This window comes from Herpailurus yagouaroundi, unplaced genomic scaffold (genome assembly GCF_014898765.1).
Source record: "Herpailurus yagouaroundi ecotype Mexico unplaced genomic scaffold, PumYag 197, whole genome shotgun sequence".
Taxonomy (NCBI): Eukaryota; Metazoa; Chordata; class Mammalia; order Carnivora; family Felidae; genus Herpailurus; species Herpailurus yagouaroundi.
Window position 1 is genome coordinate 21,835,123 of NW_024412428.1, and position 19,179 is coordinate 21,854,301.

The 19,179-nt window shown below is 37.9% G+C and overlaps 1 protein-coding gene across 5 annotated transcripts in view; it reads right to left on the reverse strand.

The window, feature by feature from the left end:
• FNDC3A (fibronectin type III domain containing 3A) overlaps window positions 1–17,328 on the reverse strand; it is a 146,020-nt gene extending 128,692 nt beyond the window's left edge. The window contains exon 1 of one of the 5 annotated variants that reach the window (XM_040448399.1): window positions 16,457–16,736. The gene's annotated coding sequence lies outside the window, so the exon portion shown is untranslated. Of the gene's footprint in view, window positions 1–15,739; window positions 16,018–16,456; window positions 16,737–17,044; window positions 17,107–17,254 lie in introns of those variants that run through there. The other 4 variants (XM_040448402.1, XM_040448401.1, XM_040448400.1 and 1 more) reach the window with 4 other exon arrangements.
• Window positions 17,329–19,179: the final 1,851 nt, after the last annotated feature.

A 19,179-nucleotide genomic window follows, 5' to 3' on the forward strand; every position in this document is an offset into this window, starting at 1 on the left:
CTCCACTATCTTCTAGCTTAAATTGCTTCTGATGAGTAATCTGCTTTTACCCTTATCTTTGTTCTGTTTTTCTTTGGCTGTTTTCAACTTTTTTTTTCTCTTTGTCAATTGTTTTAAGTGATTTGGTTATCATGTTCCTTGATACAATTTTGTTCATTTTCCTTATGTGGTGTTTCTTGGTTTACAGTTTTTAACACATTTGGAAAAATTTTGGCCCTTATTTCTTCAATTTTTCTTTCAGTTCATCTTTTAAATAATTCTCTTTTATGTCTCATTTTGGATAATTTTTATTGGTAGGTCTTCATCTTTTCTTTGGTAATGTATAGCATCCCATTAATCCAATCTCATGTGCTTATCTTGACACTACAATTTTAGTCTAGAAGATTCCTCCATTTAACATTTTCAATTTTACTTCCACCTTATCCAGCATACCAAATACAGTTATAATTGTTTTAATGTTCTTGACTACTAATTCACCATGATATCTTTCTGGGGTCAGTTTTTGTAAGTTTATTTATTTATTTTGAGAGAGACAGAGAGTGAGTGAGAGAGGGAGAATCCCAAGCAGGCTCAATGTGCTCAGTGCACAGAGTCCAACTCAGGGCTCAAACTCATTAAACTGTGAGATAATGACTTGAGCCAAAATCAAGAGTTGGACATTTAACCAACTGAGCCATGCAGGTGCCCCGGGGTCAGTTTTAAGTCCGTAATTTTTCTCGCGTATTATCTGCTTCTTCACAGCCTTAGTAGTTTTGATTGAATGTCAGACATTGTAAAGTTTATCTTATTGGCTACTGGATATTTTTGCATTACTGTAAATATCCTTGAGCTTTGTTCTGAGATGTTGTTAAGTGACTTGGGTCATGCTTTAGGCAACAACAGAATTGTGTTCTTGTGCTGGATGGGTAAAAAGAACATTTGTTAATTTTTTCCCACTACTGAGGTAACAAGATACTCCAGAGCATTCTACCAAATACGCCATGAATTACCAGGCTTTCTACTCTGGCTGATGCAAAGAAGTACTATTTCTGGCCCTGTGTGAGTCTGGATGCTGTTCTATAGAATCCTTTTAGATGGGTCTTTCTCTAACCTGGAGTAGCTTCCTTACACATATGCATTTACCAGTACTAAGTGCTCAAGGGGGATCCTCTCCAGATCTTTGAGGTCCTTCCTTATTCTATGTAGCTCTTTCCTCTCTGGTACTCTTTCCTGCATAATCTAGTCTCCTTTGACTGCAAGTTCCATTAATTCAGATTGCCCTGTGCCATGCCCCAGAAACTTTCTCTAGGTAGTAATAAGGGTATCAATAATAGGGCTTGCCTTGTTTTCCCTCTTTCATGGCCTGATATCTAACATCTTGAGTAATACTGTTTCATCATTTTTTTTTTTTTAAGTTGTTTCAGGCAGAAGAGTAAATTCATTCCCTTTCAGTTCTTCTTGACAGGGAACCAAATTCCCTACTCTTAATTTTTAAAATACCCAATAGACAATAGAAAGGTGAATGAATTTATCACAGGTAAAAACCAAATGACTATGCTTTAAACGCACGATTTTTTAAAAGCATGGTCCAGGCTTCACCAATGGCAATGTGCTCTTGATATGTCCTGAACTAAAAGAAAAATCAATGTTCTTTTCACAGATATTTTGGGCAAATGACCACAATTCTTTAGCTTTTATTTCTGTGTAAGACTAAGTGTTACTAGCAGCCTGCAGAGTGAGCTCGTATTTGCTATTAAAACATGTTATTTACAAAGTAAAATTAGTACATTTCAAAAGATTACTTGGGCCTCTAATTCAGGGTTCTACTAAGACATTTAGCTGCCATGCAACACAGTAAGGATTCCCACAATTTGAAGGAAGATAATTTTCATTATCTGTTTATCTATCATCAGTGCTCTCTTCAATTGTACTGGTTTTTGTGGTATTTTCAATCGGTCATGGTTTTCAAGTTCAATAACTTTTATTTATAAATTACTACATGTTTACCTTTATCATTCCCATATTCAACTTAGTTTTTGGAGAACGCTGATTAACCCAATAATGTACAATGATGCATATATACATTAACCATATTTTTGGCTTATTACTTTAACCTTGTTGCGTAAGTAGATGTATTTATAGACCTTCCAATTTGGCTCATATGGTAGCATTTCATCAGCAATCTGCTGTTTATGAACTTATGTTATTTAAATAAATTACAACATATTTTCATGCTAAGTGCAATAATGTATTTTTACACATAGGGCAGTGTTTACAGGGCATAATTCTGTAATAGATTGAACCATATAAAATCATTTTTTAAGGTAACCACCTGAAAAAATTGTCATTTTTAAGGTAAAAAATATGAAAATAACAATTTTATATGGCTTAACCTAATAGAACAAATACATATTTTACGTATAAAATATATATTTCATTTCCTTATAAGGTAAGTGACAATTTATACAGATTGTCAGCAACAAATTTACCATAACTTATCTTATTCTCTAATTCCTTGTCTACTGGAAAGGTGGAAGTTGAAGAATGGGTGGGCCTCCGTCTTTTATCCCACGTAAGTGAACAGAGGTTTAAAAAAAGAGGGAAACGTTGAAAGTCACGGCCATTACTCTCCATTGCCAGATAAACTAAACGCAACTTAATTAAAAAAAATTTTTTTAACCTTTATTTATCATTGAGAGACAGAGACAGACCGTGAGCAGGGGAGGGGCAGAGAGAGAGGGAAACACAGAATCCGAAGTAGGCTCCAGGCTCCGAGCTTGTCAGCACAGAGCCTGATGTGGGGCTCGAACTCACCAACTGAGAGATCATGACCTGAGCCAAAGTCGGACATTTAACCAACTGAGCCACCCAGGCGCCCCTAAACACAATTTAATTAAGCACTCAAGAGAGAAAGCCCCAGTTCCTCCACTACAAAATCACACCTTAATACTAACATGAAAATCTGGTTGAAATGGACTTCAAAGGCACTTTTGATGAAAAAGACATCAAGAAGAAACATCTATTCAGGAAACTATGGGAACTGAGAGCAGGAGTTGCTTCCAAGAAATCAACCCTATCCATTAAAGGACAGAGAGTATACACATAAATAAGATTTTTTAAAGTGCCATCTTCTTAAATTCCATTTTATAGTTCTAGCTGTCGATGCTTTCAGAGCACTTGAGTTACCTTTAGAGCCCAAGGTAATTACATCTGCCACGATTCTATTTTCATCTACAAATATTTTATTACCCTTTTAAAATATATCCACTTATAAATTATATTCACTTTGCTTTTTAGAATTTCAAATTCTTGGTTACATCTATCAGAATGACTCTGAAGACTAAACCAGTAGTTTCAGAATATTTTCTGACCAAAATTAACACCTTGGCATCTAGGTTCACAATAGAAGGGTTTGCATTCCCCTGCAAAAGCTACTGTATTACTATAACTTCACCATATTTAACATGTTTCCTTCTAAACAGAGAATTTTATAAGACATCATAAGAAAATCAACAACATTTTTGCATTTCCCCTAAGAAAGATTTGTCTGTAGAACCCAGTATTTTAATATTGTTCTTTTTGTTTAAGTACGTATTTATTTACTTAGAGCTGGGGGGCAGGGAAAGAGGAAGAGAGAGAATGCCAAGCACGCTATATGCCGTTAGCACAGAGCCCAATGCAGGGCTCAATTTCATGAACTGTGAGATCATGACCTGAGCTGAAGTTGTCAGATGCTTAACCAACTGAGCCACCAGGCACCCCTTAATATTGCCCTTTCTGAGGTAACCACAGTCTTTGTTTATAAATCAACTATTATGCTTGAGTTAAATATTATTGTCCCTAAACATGCTCATCCTTCCTCACATTATTTTTTAAAAATTTTCCTTGTCCTTAGTCTCCCTTTAGCTCAAACTGATGACATCAATCCTAGAATTTACCACCAACTTTCCTAAAATATTAGGTTTTAATATTGAAAGGGGGGGTGAATAAAAATACTCAGGCAAATGAGACTTGAAAACTATATTCAATATTAAATTTTGTATTTGAAAAAAAAAAAAAAAACCTCTAGCTTTTACAATAGAAATTCAGAAAGTAAAGTACCTGTATTGTTTGGCAGGTATGGTAATAAAAGTTGAGAATCACTTGTCTACAATTCTGACTTCTTTAACCTACTATAACAGAGCTTCTGACCCAATATTATACTAAAAGTGCTGTTTTAAAAAGCACCAATGACTTTAGACACCAGCTGGGAAGCTTGTGAGTGAAAGGAGGTGTTATTAAAAGTTATACAGAAAAAAAAGGGACATACAGCGATGTCCAACAAGAAGGTATGGCTGTAACAAGGACTAATCATAATTGCCAAATCCAATCCTCTTATGTTTTGTTATTTTTGTTATATCACAAAAGTTGTACATTTTATACTTAAAAACATATATATATATACTTATATATATATAGTCATCATTTTTAATTCTTCCTTCTGTCCCCAAATCCAGCTCCCAAATTTGCAGCTACCCACTGTGGAAGGTACCCTCTCAAATTTGTTCTCTACAGTTACTTACATGTATATATAAAGTTTTCTAGTTGTTACATAAATGAAATGACATGTACTGGTCAGTGCCTTTCTTTTTCATATGAAATATCTTACTATTTTCTTAAAGAAGTACATTTGTATTTATTTAATTCTTTTTCATGGCTGCCTAATATTCTACTGCATGGGCGTACTATAACTTAACTATTCTAATGCTGAATAATGGAATTGCTTCCATTTTTCTCCATATGTTTTTCCCTCTGCAAGAAATAAACATGTAAATTCTATATGAAACTATGGCAGCATTTCTTTAACCTATATATACAGAAATAAAACTTATATTCAGAAGTATGCACTTTTAAAATGGATATTGCTAAACTATTCTCCTAAAAAAGACGAAGCTATTTACACTTTGTTCAATAGTTTACAAATGTCTACTTTCCAATTTTACTTTGTAATAAAATAAGCAAAAACTGGACAACCTTAATATTACTAAGATGTTTCTGATGTTTTCATTTAAATTTTTCAGACTACTGGTATAGTTGAATAACTCTTCCAAACTTTATAAGCTATCTATATTTTTACTTCTATGAATTTCCAACTTATCTTCTTTTTTGTTTTCTACCAGGCTGGTTTTCGTTCATGCTGATTTGAGAGCATACCTTGAATACTCTGAATATTAATTTTGTCTATTACACGTGAATTATTTTGACAATTCAGTTGCTTGCTTTTTTTAATGGTATCTGAGTTTGATGTCTCACTTGACAAGGCCTACTCTACTCTAAAATGTTTTTATTTTTATTTTTTAAAAAATTTTTTAATGTTTGACAGAGATAGAGCATGATGGGGAGGGGCAGAGAGAGAGGGAGACACAGAATATGAAGCAGGCTCCAGGCTCTGAGCTGTCAGCACGGAGCCCGATGTGGGGCTCGAACTCATGGACCTTGAGATCATGACCTGAGCTGAAGTCAGACACTTAACCGACTGAGCCACCCAGGTGGCCCTCCAAAATGTTTTTAAAAATTGACTTCTAAAACTTTTGCCATTTTATTTATTTATATTTAGTCTATCTAGATTTTAGTTTTGATAGTGGCATGAAGTGGGTCCTAATTATCTTCACCTCAACTGGATAGCCAATTGTCCCACACCATTTATAGAACAGCTCTTCCATTACTCATTTATCACACAATAAATTCTTACGTACCCATGGAGCTCCTCCTGAATTCTAAATTCTGTTCCTATCATCAACATGCTCATTGCTACTCCAAATTCTTATTTTTTTAAATTGTGATTTTTATGGTATATTTTCATCTTTGGTAGGAATGTTCCCCTTTGTTATTTTTTTTTTTTTTGAAATTTACTTGGCCATTCTTATGTATTTCACCTTCTTAAAACTTGAAACATCAGTTTGTCAACTTCCATTTTAAAATCCAATTATCATCTAATTAGAATTACACTAACTCATTGACTCATTTGGTGAGAACTGCCATTTTTACAATATTGAGTTATCATATTCAGGAATATAGTATGTTCTCCATTAAGATCTTCTTGGTAGTTTTCTTTATATAGCTGCTGCATATTTTAAAAGGTTCTTAAGTATTTTATAATTTTGACTTCTACTTTTTTATTGTTTTTCATAGTTGGCTACTGCTGGTGTATAATAAGAAAGGTAATGAATTGGGGCACCTAGGTGGCTCAGCTGGTTGAGTATCTGACTCTTGATTTTGGCTGAGGTCATGGTCTCATGGCTCATGGGATCTAGCCCTGTGTTGGGCTCTGCACTCACAGCATGGAGCTGGCTTGGGATTCTCTCTCTCTGCCCCTCCCCTGCTCATGCTCTATCTGTCAAAATAATCTTAAAAAAAAAAAAAAGGCTAATGAATCTTCTAAGTTATAGCCAGCTGGTTTACTAAAATCTCTTTGTGACTCAAATCACGTTGTGCGGACTATCCTGTATTTTTGAAGTAGGCAGTATCAACTGCAAATACTAACAGTGATAATATCTCACCTTACTCCCTCGCCCCACCCAGCATACCCCTTATTTAGATGTTAATTATTTTTCTTGTTTCTTACTGCATTGGCTGAGACTTTAGGGCAAGTGTTATGTTCCTATCTTTTTATGGAAGTGCTTCTAATATTTCACTGACATTTAATACAGGCTTCTGACAGAGACCCTTTACTAGGTTATTTCTTATTAATTGTCATCAGGGACAACTGAATTTTAGAAAAGGATATTTCTAGTACCAAAGAGATAATCATATAGTTTTATCCTGTAATTAATACAGTGAATTACATCAACATGTTTTCCAATAATGAATCGATATTATACTCCTGGGATTCAACATATCAGAACTGATATGATTTAATGATTAAAAGCCCAGGCTCTAGAATCGGGTGCCTGGGTTCAAATCCCAAATCTTTCACTAACTAGTATAATCTTAGGCATGCTGTTTAACTTCACTCTGCTTCAGTTTCCTCATTTTTAAAACAGTGATGGGGCGCCTGGGTGGCGCAGTCGGTTAAGCGTCTGACTTCAGCCAGGTCACGATTTCGCGGTCCGTGAGTTCGAGCCCCGCGTCGGGCTCTGGGCTGATGGCTCGGAGCCTGGAGCCTGTTTCCGATTCTGTGTCTCCCTCTCTCTCTGCCCCTCCCCCGTTCATGCTCTGTCTCTCTCTGTCCCAAAAATAAATAAACGTTAAAAAAAAAAATTAAAAAAAAAAAAAACAAAAAAACAGTGATGATAGTAATTACCTCAGAGGGTTGTTTAAAGGATTTAAGTCAACTGATACAGGTAATGCTATTTGGAACAGCAGCCAGAACACAGAGAGTATTTAATACATATTAACTGATTATCTACTGAGTGTCTTATATTTGTCAGGTATAGGGTATATAGCATCGCAGGAGTCAGCAAACTAAGGCCTGTGGGCCAAATCTGGCCCCATGCCTGTTTCTGTAAAGTTTTACTGGAACATAGTCATACCCAATGTTTGTAGCTCATCTATGGCTATTTTTATGCTCCTACAACACAGTTCAGTAGTTGTAATAGTCCATACAGCCACACATCTTAAAATATTTACTATCTGCTCCTTTATAGAAAAAAAAAAATTGCCAACTTCAGCAGTACTGTTCAAACTCAATAAGTTCATAGTCTAATAGTTGAGACAAGCAAATATATATATGTATACGCTACAGTATGATATGTGCACAATCATGATACAGAGGATAATATGGAAACATGGCAGTTCAGTACTCAATGACAGGAGAGATTCACACAAGTGAAAAAAGGCAAGGCAAGAGGTATTTTATTTACTCTTATTTTTTTTTTTTTTTTAAATTTTTTTTTCAACGTTTATTTATTTTTGGGACAGAGAGAGACAGAGCATGAACGGGGGAGGGGCAGAGAGAGAGGGAAACACAGAATTGGAAACAGGCTCCAGGCTCTGAGCCATCAGCCCAGAGCCCGACGCGACGCGGGCTGGCTCACTGGGTGGCTCAGTCGGTTAAGCGTCCGACTTCAGCTCAGGTCACGATCTCACATTCCGTGAGTTTGAGCCCCGCATCGGGCTCTGGGCTGATGGCCCATAGCCTGGAGCCTGCTTCTGGTTCTGTGTCTCCTTCTCTCTCTGCCCCTCCCCCGTTCATGCTCTGTCTCTCTCTGTCTCAAAATAAATAAACAAACAAAAAAAAATATCTAGGACATTTAAAGAATTAACAAATGATAGATGAAAAATGGTGAAAATAAGAATAGGCTATCTAGGTGACAATGATTAGAAATGTCTGTCAAAGTTCTAGATATAAATATCCTATGGCAAGCAGTTTCCTTGCCATGTTAAATGGGCTCTCTCTTCTAATTGTTGTAACAGCCAATTCTAAAAGATAGATTACCCCTCTTTAAAGTGAAAAAAACTAAGGTCCATAGGGGTAATGTAACATCTTCGTGTTTATATACAGCAAATAAGGGAAGAAGCCAACAAATAACCCTCTATCTGCCTAATTTAAAACATAACCTCTTTCTACTACAAAGTTGGGAAAAAATATAGTCACAGGATATCAACAGAATAAATTGTGGCATGATTTCAATTTCTAAAAGTATTGATTTGAATAAACTCATGTTTTTGAAATATTAGTCTGGAAGCAGCCTGAAAGATGAATTAGAGGGACAACTGCCCATACTCTACCACACACATTAGGCCAGTTTTAGCAAGGTTAAAGTGATAGATTAAAAAAATAAAATTGCTAGCATACAGTGGCATTTGAGAACAGTGATGAACTTAATATCTGAAGTATCAGAAATAGCTGGTCCTAACAGAGAAGAAACAAAAACATAGTTCATAAACTATTACCAACACGTAAGAAAAACAAGTATACAGTGCAAATGAAAATATTACAGGGAAAAAATCCAGTCCTAAGAACAAAATGGTAAATTGAGAATGCCTGTCTTAAGCAAATAAAAAAAAAATTTAGAAATTGCAAACATAATTAAATCACATGTTATAAATGTTTCATTTTAAAAATTTAAGGAAATCTGGGGCACCCGGATGGATGAGTCGGTTAAGCGTCTAACTTGGGCTCAGGTCACGAAATCGCAGTTCGTGAGTTTAAGCCCCGTATTGGGCTCTGTGCTGACAGCTGAGAGCCTGGAGCCTGCTTTGGATTCTGTGCCTCCCTCTCTCTGTTCCTCCCCTGCTTGCACTCTGTCTCTCTCTCAAAAATAAATAAAGATTAAAAAAAATTTAAGGAAATCTTAAGTTGATTTTGAAGTAAATGAAATGACTATTCCTTCAAGCTAGATCTCAAAAGTAGTTGCTGTACATAACATCTATTTCTGAAAAAGAAAGTATATAATTACTTTTTTTAAAAAGTCTTAACTGTGCTTTAAAATGTACTTAAACATCTGTTTAGAACCTCCAAAGTAGATTTTTTTTTCTCTCACAGGGAAGTGGATAATAAAGAAATCACTAAATTTTCTAAGATATTCTGTACAAATACATATTGAAATGTGGATTCTAAAGAAGGAAAATAAAAAATACCTGTCAGATATTTGTGGTAAGAGGCTGATTAACACAATCTAACTTATCAAATTTGGATAACTTTTTTTTTTTTTAACGTTTATTTATTTTTGAGAGACAGAGAGAGAGAGAGCGAGAGAGAGCGCAAGCAGGGGAGGGGCAGAGAAAGAAGGAGACACAGAATTTGAAGTAGTCTCCAGACTCTGAGCTGTCCACATAGAGCCAGACCCGGGGCTTGAACTCACAAACCATGAGATTATGACCTGAGCTGAAGATGGCTATTCAACCAAGCCACCCAAAAACCCCAAACTTGAATAACTTTTATATCAAGGTTTATTTCAAAGTACATATCTGTAAGTGATGAATCACTGAATTCTACTCCTGAAACCAACATTGCATTGTACATTAACTAAACAGAATTTACACTTACCTTAGCCAAAAGGCCAAGAAGTGATTAACTAAATAGAATTTAAACAAAAATTAGAAAAGAAAAAAAAAGTACCCATCAAACTTTTTATTTCTAACAGCCAGCACATAAGAGATCTCAAGAAGTGAGGGAGAAAAAGAGATATTAAAGTCAATCAGAAGTAACAGTTTCATCTGCAAAAGTACTAACACGTATCTGGTATGTCTGTATAGAATTTAAAAAATAACCAAATATAGGGCCTAAACTCAATGAGAATTCAACAAATGGATCTTATTACTATAGATACAGGAATAGTCTTCCACTTGAAAAAAAAAAAAAAACCATAAGGAATTCACTTTTGCATATTTTTATCCCACTCTGGAAAAGAATAGCTGAAGTTGCTTGGAATATAAGATCAGTATGCTCTTGTAAAAAGAACAGAGGCATTGGATATGGACTGCACTGCAAGATTAATAAGAATAGAAAGAAAGAAAGCTTTTATATGTGTTCTCTTTGCTAAGAAAGCAGTTAAAACAATTGAATAAATGAAATGCTTACTCCAATATAGTATTAATGTAAACACTTATTTGGTACTTTGTTTTCACGGCGTCCAACATCTTTTTGGGTGCTCATAATATTTCTGTGGGGAAAACAGGATAGATAGCGTTCTCAATTTTAAGGATTAGGAATTTAAGATTGAAAAAAATTAATCTGACATCATATGGCTAATAAGGGTGAAGGTGGAACTAAGATGCATGGTACTTAATCTAAAAAACAAAATAACTAGAATGATCAAGCTGTTTTCAAGTACTGGCAAAAGGGAGGTGGGAGAGTGAAATGTTAATTTCTCTTTAAAGCAAAATTTAAAAAGTCCAATTTTTACTAGGTAACAATTCATGGAGGCTTAAATTTAGTTCAAAAGGTTCATACTGCCTTAAAATGTAAGACAGTATATACATATAAAGTATGGAAAATGCTAGTATAAATAAATTACAAAAATCAACTTAAGTTCTGAAGTTTTGTTTGTTGATTTTAATGTTTTTAAGAGGGGAAAAAAAAGAAACAACACTGATTTTACCCAGACAGCTCTCCATCTTCTACATCTTTCCTCTTTCCAGCACCTAATATTATCCTTCATATACAGAACATGTTTACTAATACCCACAAATCAAAAAATGCTTTATGTTATATTCTTGTTTTCCTGATGACACAAAACGATGTCATTACTCTTGATGACAGAGTAACCCTAGCCAATTGATTCATGTGACCATAACCTGGGGCACCACTATTCACCTGGTAATGGTATATGAAACACAATGTGCTGAAGGAAACAACTGACTTAGAAATACACATCTATAAATTTAGAAACTTCAAAGAGCTAGTTCACGTGAATGAATTTTCAAAGTAACTAATATTTGTCCTCTAAATCACCGTATCTTTTTAAAAATGTTGTTAATGCTTGTTTATCTTTGGGGGGGGGGGTGTGCAGAGAGAGAGAGAGACACACAGAATCTGAAGCAGACTCCAGGCTCTGAGCTGTCAGCACAGAGGCCCATTGCGGGGTATGAACTCAAGAACTGTGAGATCATGACCTGAGCTGAAGTCAGATGCTTAACCAACTGAGCCACCCAGGGGCCCCCACCATAACATATCTTTAAGTAATCTTAATGGAAATATTTTAGAAGGGATTTCTAGGTCTTTCTTCTTTACTTTAATCTGCACATGATGCAACCTTTTCTTGATGAGTCAAGCTCATCAATGGAAACATCATTAGACTGTTCTGAAACACAGTGACTCTTGGAGTTATGAGAGATGTCTGTTTATCTCTTCACTAATTCGCCCTAGACTACTTTTAAAGACAAAGTTTGCTGCCACCAGTTCCCTGTTATCACTTACAGGCCACCAGTACCCTAGCCAAAGTTTATAAAATGCCAGTTGTAGTTTAAAATATGCAAAACCAAAACAGGCTGTTGATATACTTAACCTTTACATAAATTTTATTTTTTTTAATGTTTATTTATTAATTTTGAGGGAGAGAGAGGGAAAGACAGAGACAGAGGGACAGAGAAGGAGGGAGGGAGACAGAGGACAGAGAGCAGGGGGAGAGGCAGAGGGAGAGAATCCCAAGCAGGCTCCATGCAGCCAGCATAGAGCCCAACACAGGGCTTGATGTCATGAATAGTGTGATCATGACCTGAGCCAAAATCAAGAGTCAGACGTTTAATGGACTGAGGCACCCAGTCACCCCAACCTTTACATGAATTTTAAATCAAGCCATGATGGACCTATTTTCACTGCTGGAAGGTCTGGCTCAAAGATTTTTCTTCTTTCACTTCACTTCACTTCTTTCACTAGGTTCTAACACCTAGTCTAGGCTGTTGCTAGAAGTCTGACCACAAAATAATAATTACAATAATATTTATTTCTACATATTTTCTTTATTTTTACTATAACATAGGGAACAAATATAAATAATAGTCATAACAAAACACACCAATCATGTAGACAAACAATATAAAACACCTGACATATATGCTACAAGGACAATTACCTAGCCCAATTATTAGCAAGAGTCCGCAAACTAGGTCCACTGGCCGAATCCAGCCCATAGCTGGCTTATTTTTGTTTGTCCCTTGAGTTAAGAATGATTCTCATATTTATAAAAAATTATTTAAAAAATAAAAGATACTCACTAGAGACCATAAGTAAACTGCAAAGCCTAAAATATTTACCATCTGGCACTCTATAGTAAAAGTTTGCCGATTCCTGTTCTGAGCTGTAATAAACAAACACATATAAGACATATATGTAAGGCTATCCCTTACACATAAAACAACCTATTAATGTATCTAAGCAGACATATAGTTCTTCCAGTGATGAGCTCATAATGATACAGCCAAACTATCTTGTCCAGTCCTGCCTATTCCTTTTGACCATGCCCTGGGGCTTAGCCAAAATCTGTATGCAACCTTCTTTCTTTCTTCCTCTTAATACTTATCCTTAGATGCTCTCAGACTGGTCTCCTTGCTACCACTTCCAGCTCTGCATGTCAATTCTTTTGCTAAGTCCTTCCCCAGCTTCAAGTCTGACTTCTTCCAAATGTCTTCCATGATCATTCTAGCCCTCAGTAGCCTCACTTTTCTTGCCACACAACTTAATAATGACATCTCAGATTTTTGCTAATGATTTTCTCTGTGTTAGTCTAGTATCTACAACTATTTTCTAAACAACTTGAAGGAAAGATATCACACTGCTTTAGTATCCCCACTTTAATAATAGCTCATCAATCTCTTAGCACATGTCACCTCCCAAGTGTACCTCTCTGTCTTGGAAAAAAATAACCTGAGGACTGGTAATGGGTGATAAGTGATTGGAAATATCAAAGGAGGACACCCACAAAGTAACTGGATGCAAGACCATAAGCTACACTGCCAACTTGGAAAGTGTATGTGAAGACAAAACTATAATAGTAGAAGAATAGAGAGATAAGGATCAAGAGATAACAAGACTACTGAATACTTTGAAATAAAAGGAGATCAAAATATTATAAAAATTAGGGGCGCCTGGGTGGCTCATTTGGTTAAGCAACTGACTCTTAATTTTGGCTCAGGTCATGATCTTGCAGTTCCTGGGATCAAGCCCCACGTCAGGCTCTGGGCTGACAGCATGGAGGCTGCTTGGGATTCTCTCTCTCTCTCTGGCCATCCCACACCCACACTCTCTCTCAAAATAAGTAGATAAACTTAAAAATACATATATATTAAAAAATTATAAAAGCTTACAATACATTTTAAAAAACAAAATTTGCCTTTGAACACTATTGGCCATTAATGTCCTTTTAACAAGCAGCTCTCGACATTGATATCCATAGAGCCATTTTTCTTTTCTTTTTTTTTTTTTTACAATGTGATAATTGAAGCACTACAAGATTCAATGGGATAGACATGCACTGTATTCTAAATCTTTAGATTTTCAATATTCTAAATTTATCTGGTGTGCTAGAGACTGCTAGGAAAAAAACCATTTATCTTTTGATTACCTGCCAAATAAAATTGGAAATCATGTGCATACCCCTACATCACTCTCAAAGATACCATCTAAACTCATTTTCACAGAAAAATACACCAAGGATATTAAAACAATTTTTATATTACTTCATCAAACTGTATTATAAAAATATAGGCAAAATATAAGGTGCACAAGCCTTGCATGTATGAACATAAAAAAACCCCACAAATGTTTTAAAATAAGGATAAATATTACCAATGAGTTTAAACTAAAACTACTGCATATTATAAATTAAGTGCTTTTTACCTAAGTAAAGATACAAAAGACAATGAGAATATTAAGCCTCTATCCCTTCTTTTTGTACTGGGTTTAACAGTCTCTCAGTCCTTACCTATGCCTGGTTGGCCAAAGACAGTTTTTTGTAATTAGTAATAAAATATGCTTAATATTACACTGTAGAAATTTTACAACTAAAAGGTAGTTGTTAAATGCATGGTAAAATGAATCAGCTCTCAATGACTCACATGACGAAGGAAAGTGATGACACAGATGACACCATATAATAATCCTAGCACCAGTTTTTTCAAATGCAGATCATTAATTTGGGAGAAGCAAATTGCCCTTATAATTATGTTTGACTGAGACCAGTGTTAATCAGAAGTTTATTTTCCGTAAACATTCAATGATTCTGAGGATTCAAAAGGAGAAACAAAGGAAAAAGAGGGAGTTAATTCAGAAGCATACAGGTGGCTAAAGGCAACCTGCCTGGGATAAAAAAATTTCTCCGTCAACCTACATGAGAAAACAGAGATGATCTATGAATGAAAAGAGAAAAAAAAAAGTAAAATTAACATGACAGGGCTAAATTTTTTTAATATAACATTATTTATAAAAATTTTAATGAGATTTTTTTCCCCTGTTAAGTCATCCTTTCTTCCTACTAACAGGTGTTATTAGTGATGGCAAGAATTATCAGTGGGCCAAAAAGCTGAAAGCAAATTTTAGGTTCTATGTTATAAAAGATGTGTTAAAAATCCTTTTTATCACTGTTTTCTGTTAAGAGCACCATCTATCTCAATAGGCACTTTATCTCATTACTTTAGATAAATCAATTCAACCAAGAAAAGACCAAAAAGGCAGAGGGGGACTCATTTCTCTGAATATTTTTAGGTGGTTTAAACAAAACTTACACGATGGCAAGAATTACAGATTTAGGAAATACACAAAAACTAAATATTTATCCAAACACAGGGTCATAGCCCCAAAACTCAATTAGTTGCTGCCTAGCATATGGCTCCAACTCCTGAGTAGCATATGTTTAGCACTGGTGCTGGTAATAGCAAGGTGGTAAAATATTATAGTAACAGTTCAACTTTAGCTGTTTCAGCCTTATAATACAGAAAAACACACCTTTGGTTTCAAGACCAAAGACTAAAAAAAAAAAAAAAACACAGATACAGTTAAGAAACAAATAATTACGTTGCTCTGTTTTAAAAGTCCATACTGAACACAGATATGAAGATTATACCGTAAAAAAAAAAAAAAAATCTTGTCGGCTTATTATTCTTAGTTAGAAGATGCTCAGACACAAAGGTGTCCAAAGAAACTTAAATAAAATTTCACAAAAGAAAATCTCTAATTCATGATTCCTAACACCTCAGCAACCATTACACACCCCCTCCCTCCAAAATATCTCAAGGCTTTTAACGCTGTTTAATAAAAGAACGAGTAACGATTACGTTAATTAAAAGAGCCACCGTTCTGCTCCAGATCGTATGACAACATTATTTGTTCATTTTCCTTTACCTAACGCATGGCGTCCTTCCCCGCTCGTGTCAAAAGTTCAAAGATCCAGGTTGTTAAACAGGGCGAGGACTGCAGCCTCGAGTCAACCTCCTGACCGAACAGGTGGTTAACTCAGCCGGGTAGAGGAACCGCCAGGTACTACCGGCACCAGCCAAACAGGATCAAACACACAAGGGCGGGTTTTCGAGGTTTTAACCCCAAGATGAACGGGGGAAACTCTCTTCAGAAAAGCGTTCAAGTTCGGCGGCTGCCCGGTGGCCGAAGCCCAAGGCGCGGCGGCCGCTGGGCGATCTCGTCCCCTGGGCTCCGCACTCGACCCCCGAGCCCCCGAGCCTCCGGGAGCGGCGCTGCTCACCGCCGGCCGGGGGGCGGAGGGAAGGCCGCCAGCGCCCCCGCACCGCCTCCTCTGGCTAGTGGCGGGGCCGCAGTCGCGCCCCCGCAAGCGCCTCTGGGCAAGACTCGGGCCCGGCAGGTGCCCGACGAGTTGACGGGTCCTGTCCACCCCCTGCCCCCGACACACACCCTCTACTACCCTCTGCCCGTAGCGCGCCCAGAGGACGGGAAGGGCCGGGCCCCTCGACGGGCCCGAGTCCCGCTCGGCGCCCCGGCTCCTCAGACCCAGCCTAACGGTTTCCGTGGCGCCTGCTCCGGGGCGGGACGGGAGTGGGACGGCTCGGTCTCCCCCGCCTTCCCCGAAGGGAGCGCCCGTGCTCTCACCTCCGAGTCACGCCGCTTTGAGGCGGAGGAAGGCGGCTACCCTGGCGCCTCTTCTTCGGGTTCCTGATCGTTCTCGCTCTACCTCAGCGGCAGAGCCAGCTCTCGGGGCCGCTGCGGCCGCGGGCGCACTGACTGTTGGGGTGGTTTTCCGGCAGTGACGGCGCCGCCTCAGCCCCGCTCTTCGCTCCCTCTCCGCGTAGCTCCCGCTTTCTGTTTCACCCGAGGGACCACGAACGCCGCCGCCGCCATGCTTACTACGGAGCTAGGAGGAGGAGCCCGGAGTCGGCGCGCCCAGTGCGGCTGCGCGAGCCTCGCCGACGGCGCCCCCGGCCCGGACCCCGCGTCCCCGCCCCGCGCCCGAGCCTGCTGCCCCGCGGGTCTTTCCCGGGAGCGCGAGTCGCCCGCTGAGCCACTGGCGCTGGGCATCGAGCGCCAGCTCACCGCTCCCGGGGCGACCACCGCTCTCCCCAGGGATGCAGACTGTCCTGAGGCCTGGCTGCGCCAGGTTCAACATAGCATCTTCCGCGGCCAGCCTGCGAACCACATTAGGGAAATACGGAGTTAATTGACATTCCTAGGGCCACTCACGCAATTCTCAGTCCAAATTGTAAAAAGCTCCCCCTGATACTCGCCGGGTCAGCCTCTTTCCGAAAGCACAAGAACTTAACGCTGGCAGGTGCTTTTAAAGACACTCCCCCACAAGGAATAGGAAGCCACGTGAAGTGGGTTGGATGTTTTCCATCCTAAACCCTTAGAGTCCGGGATCTCTACCGCAAGCAAAAATACTTAGATATTTACCTCAGTTGAAAACGTGGGGGTTAGTTTCTTGGTCGGTCCCCCCAGTCAAATCGCTTGGAAACCCATTACCTTAATGTGTACAACAGCACGAAGACTTACAAGCAGAATATAACGGAGCAGAGATTCTTAAAATCCCCAATCCAGCGATTGGGGGCGCTGCAATAATTCCTGAGGGCTGGCCAGGGCTGCTTCCTTTTGCAGATTCCTCTGAAGGAGTTGGGAAGGAGAGTAGTCCTTGGGACGGAGAGTCCAACCCCAGTAACTGTTCCTTTAAAAACAGTGATGAATGTAACCAGGCTTCCTGTTCTGGCTCTATTTCACTCAATTAATTGTGCTGTCTTTAAATATAGCAGTATTTTTACTTTAAACCTTTTACAGAAATCCTTCTAAAAAGTACTTACTGCCTACATTCTTAAAGAATACAATGGCTAATGAAATCCTTTGCCGATGATTGACCATCAAATGCGATGCCTTGGCCTTATGCTAAAGTCTCAACGGATTGCTGAGGCATAGGATCCCTACTCTGGTGATCTCTTTTTTTCTCTTTGGAATGTTCTCATCACCTTTTCTAATAATCTGTTACTGCTTCTCATCTCCTCATCTGTCTATCCACTCTGAGCCTTCCTCTCATCCTTTCTACTTACTGTTTATTTTTTACTGTTTTTTTTCTTGATGGTGTTTCTCTATGGCTCCAGTTGATGACTGATCAGATGTTTATATCCACAGCCCGCTAATGAGAGAAATCCTTTCTTCCCATCAGTAAATAGGACACTGACTCTGTATCAAGTGGTATCTTGAGATATTTTTATTGCTGTTCACTATCAAAAGTTCTTTCCCTTGGAGAGGTGTTTCCTTAACAAGAGTTTTGGCCCTCTTCCAGACAAAATTGCTGGAAAGCTGGTCTCTGAATAACTGAAGCATAACTGTATATTGTTTTAAAATATGAGGATTTATCAGAACGTGGGCGAGTTGGGTGGCTTCTCCATATTACTACCGCAGCTCTGTTCGGTCTGAGACTAAGCTAGTGGTTTCCAAACCTAACTCCAAGCTAGTAATTTCCAAAGCTTCCTACTTAGGAGCTTTTTAAAAAGCCAAATGGTATTTAAAAAAAAAAACAACAACACTATATTTTTAAAAAGTCTGGGCATACCTACATGTATAGGCACAACAAGGAAGAACAGCTATTTTGAAGGAGACTAACACATAATTCCAGAATATCCTTGAAGCAGATGTAGAGATTATACTCAACAATATGCAGTACTGTAAGGTTGAGTCAAGTGAGGACTGGGGAATTTATGTCCTGTGGAGAGAATGAATCATACACATAAATAACCCTAACACAGGCACCAGTATGAATTCTCTGGGAATCCAGAAAGGGACAAGAATTTACATCAGCTTTGAACAAGTCACTTCTCAGTGCTTCATTTTTCTTATCAATAAAATAAGGGTCATTTTCAATCATCTTTCTTAAAATCTCAACAATAGTCAACACTTTGACCAATTATTTCTTTGAATATTACTTCTTCCTTTGGCCCTGTACTCTTGGTTTTTTTCCTACACTTCTTATTATTGTTTCTCTAATTCCTTTGCAGATTTCTTCTCCTCTCCTGAGCTATTAAATATAGGAATGCTTCACAATTCAGCTTAGGTTCTTTTTTGTTTTTATTATAATCTCTTGGCCTAAACATCACCACCCACATCAATGGCTTTAGTTTCCTATATACTGATAATTTCCACATATATGTCTCTAGTCCAGACCCTTCCCCTAAATTCCAAATCTTATACCAACTGTTTTATTGACATGTTCACTTAATGTTTCAAAGCTACAAAGTTTAGTCCAACTGAGTTCACAAACTCTTCTTGTTTTCCTTTCTCCTCATCTCCAGTTGTTCAAATCAAACATGTAGTAGTCATCCCTGGTCTCT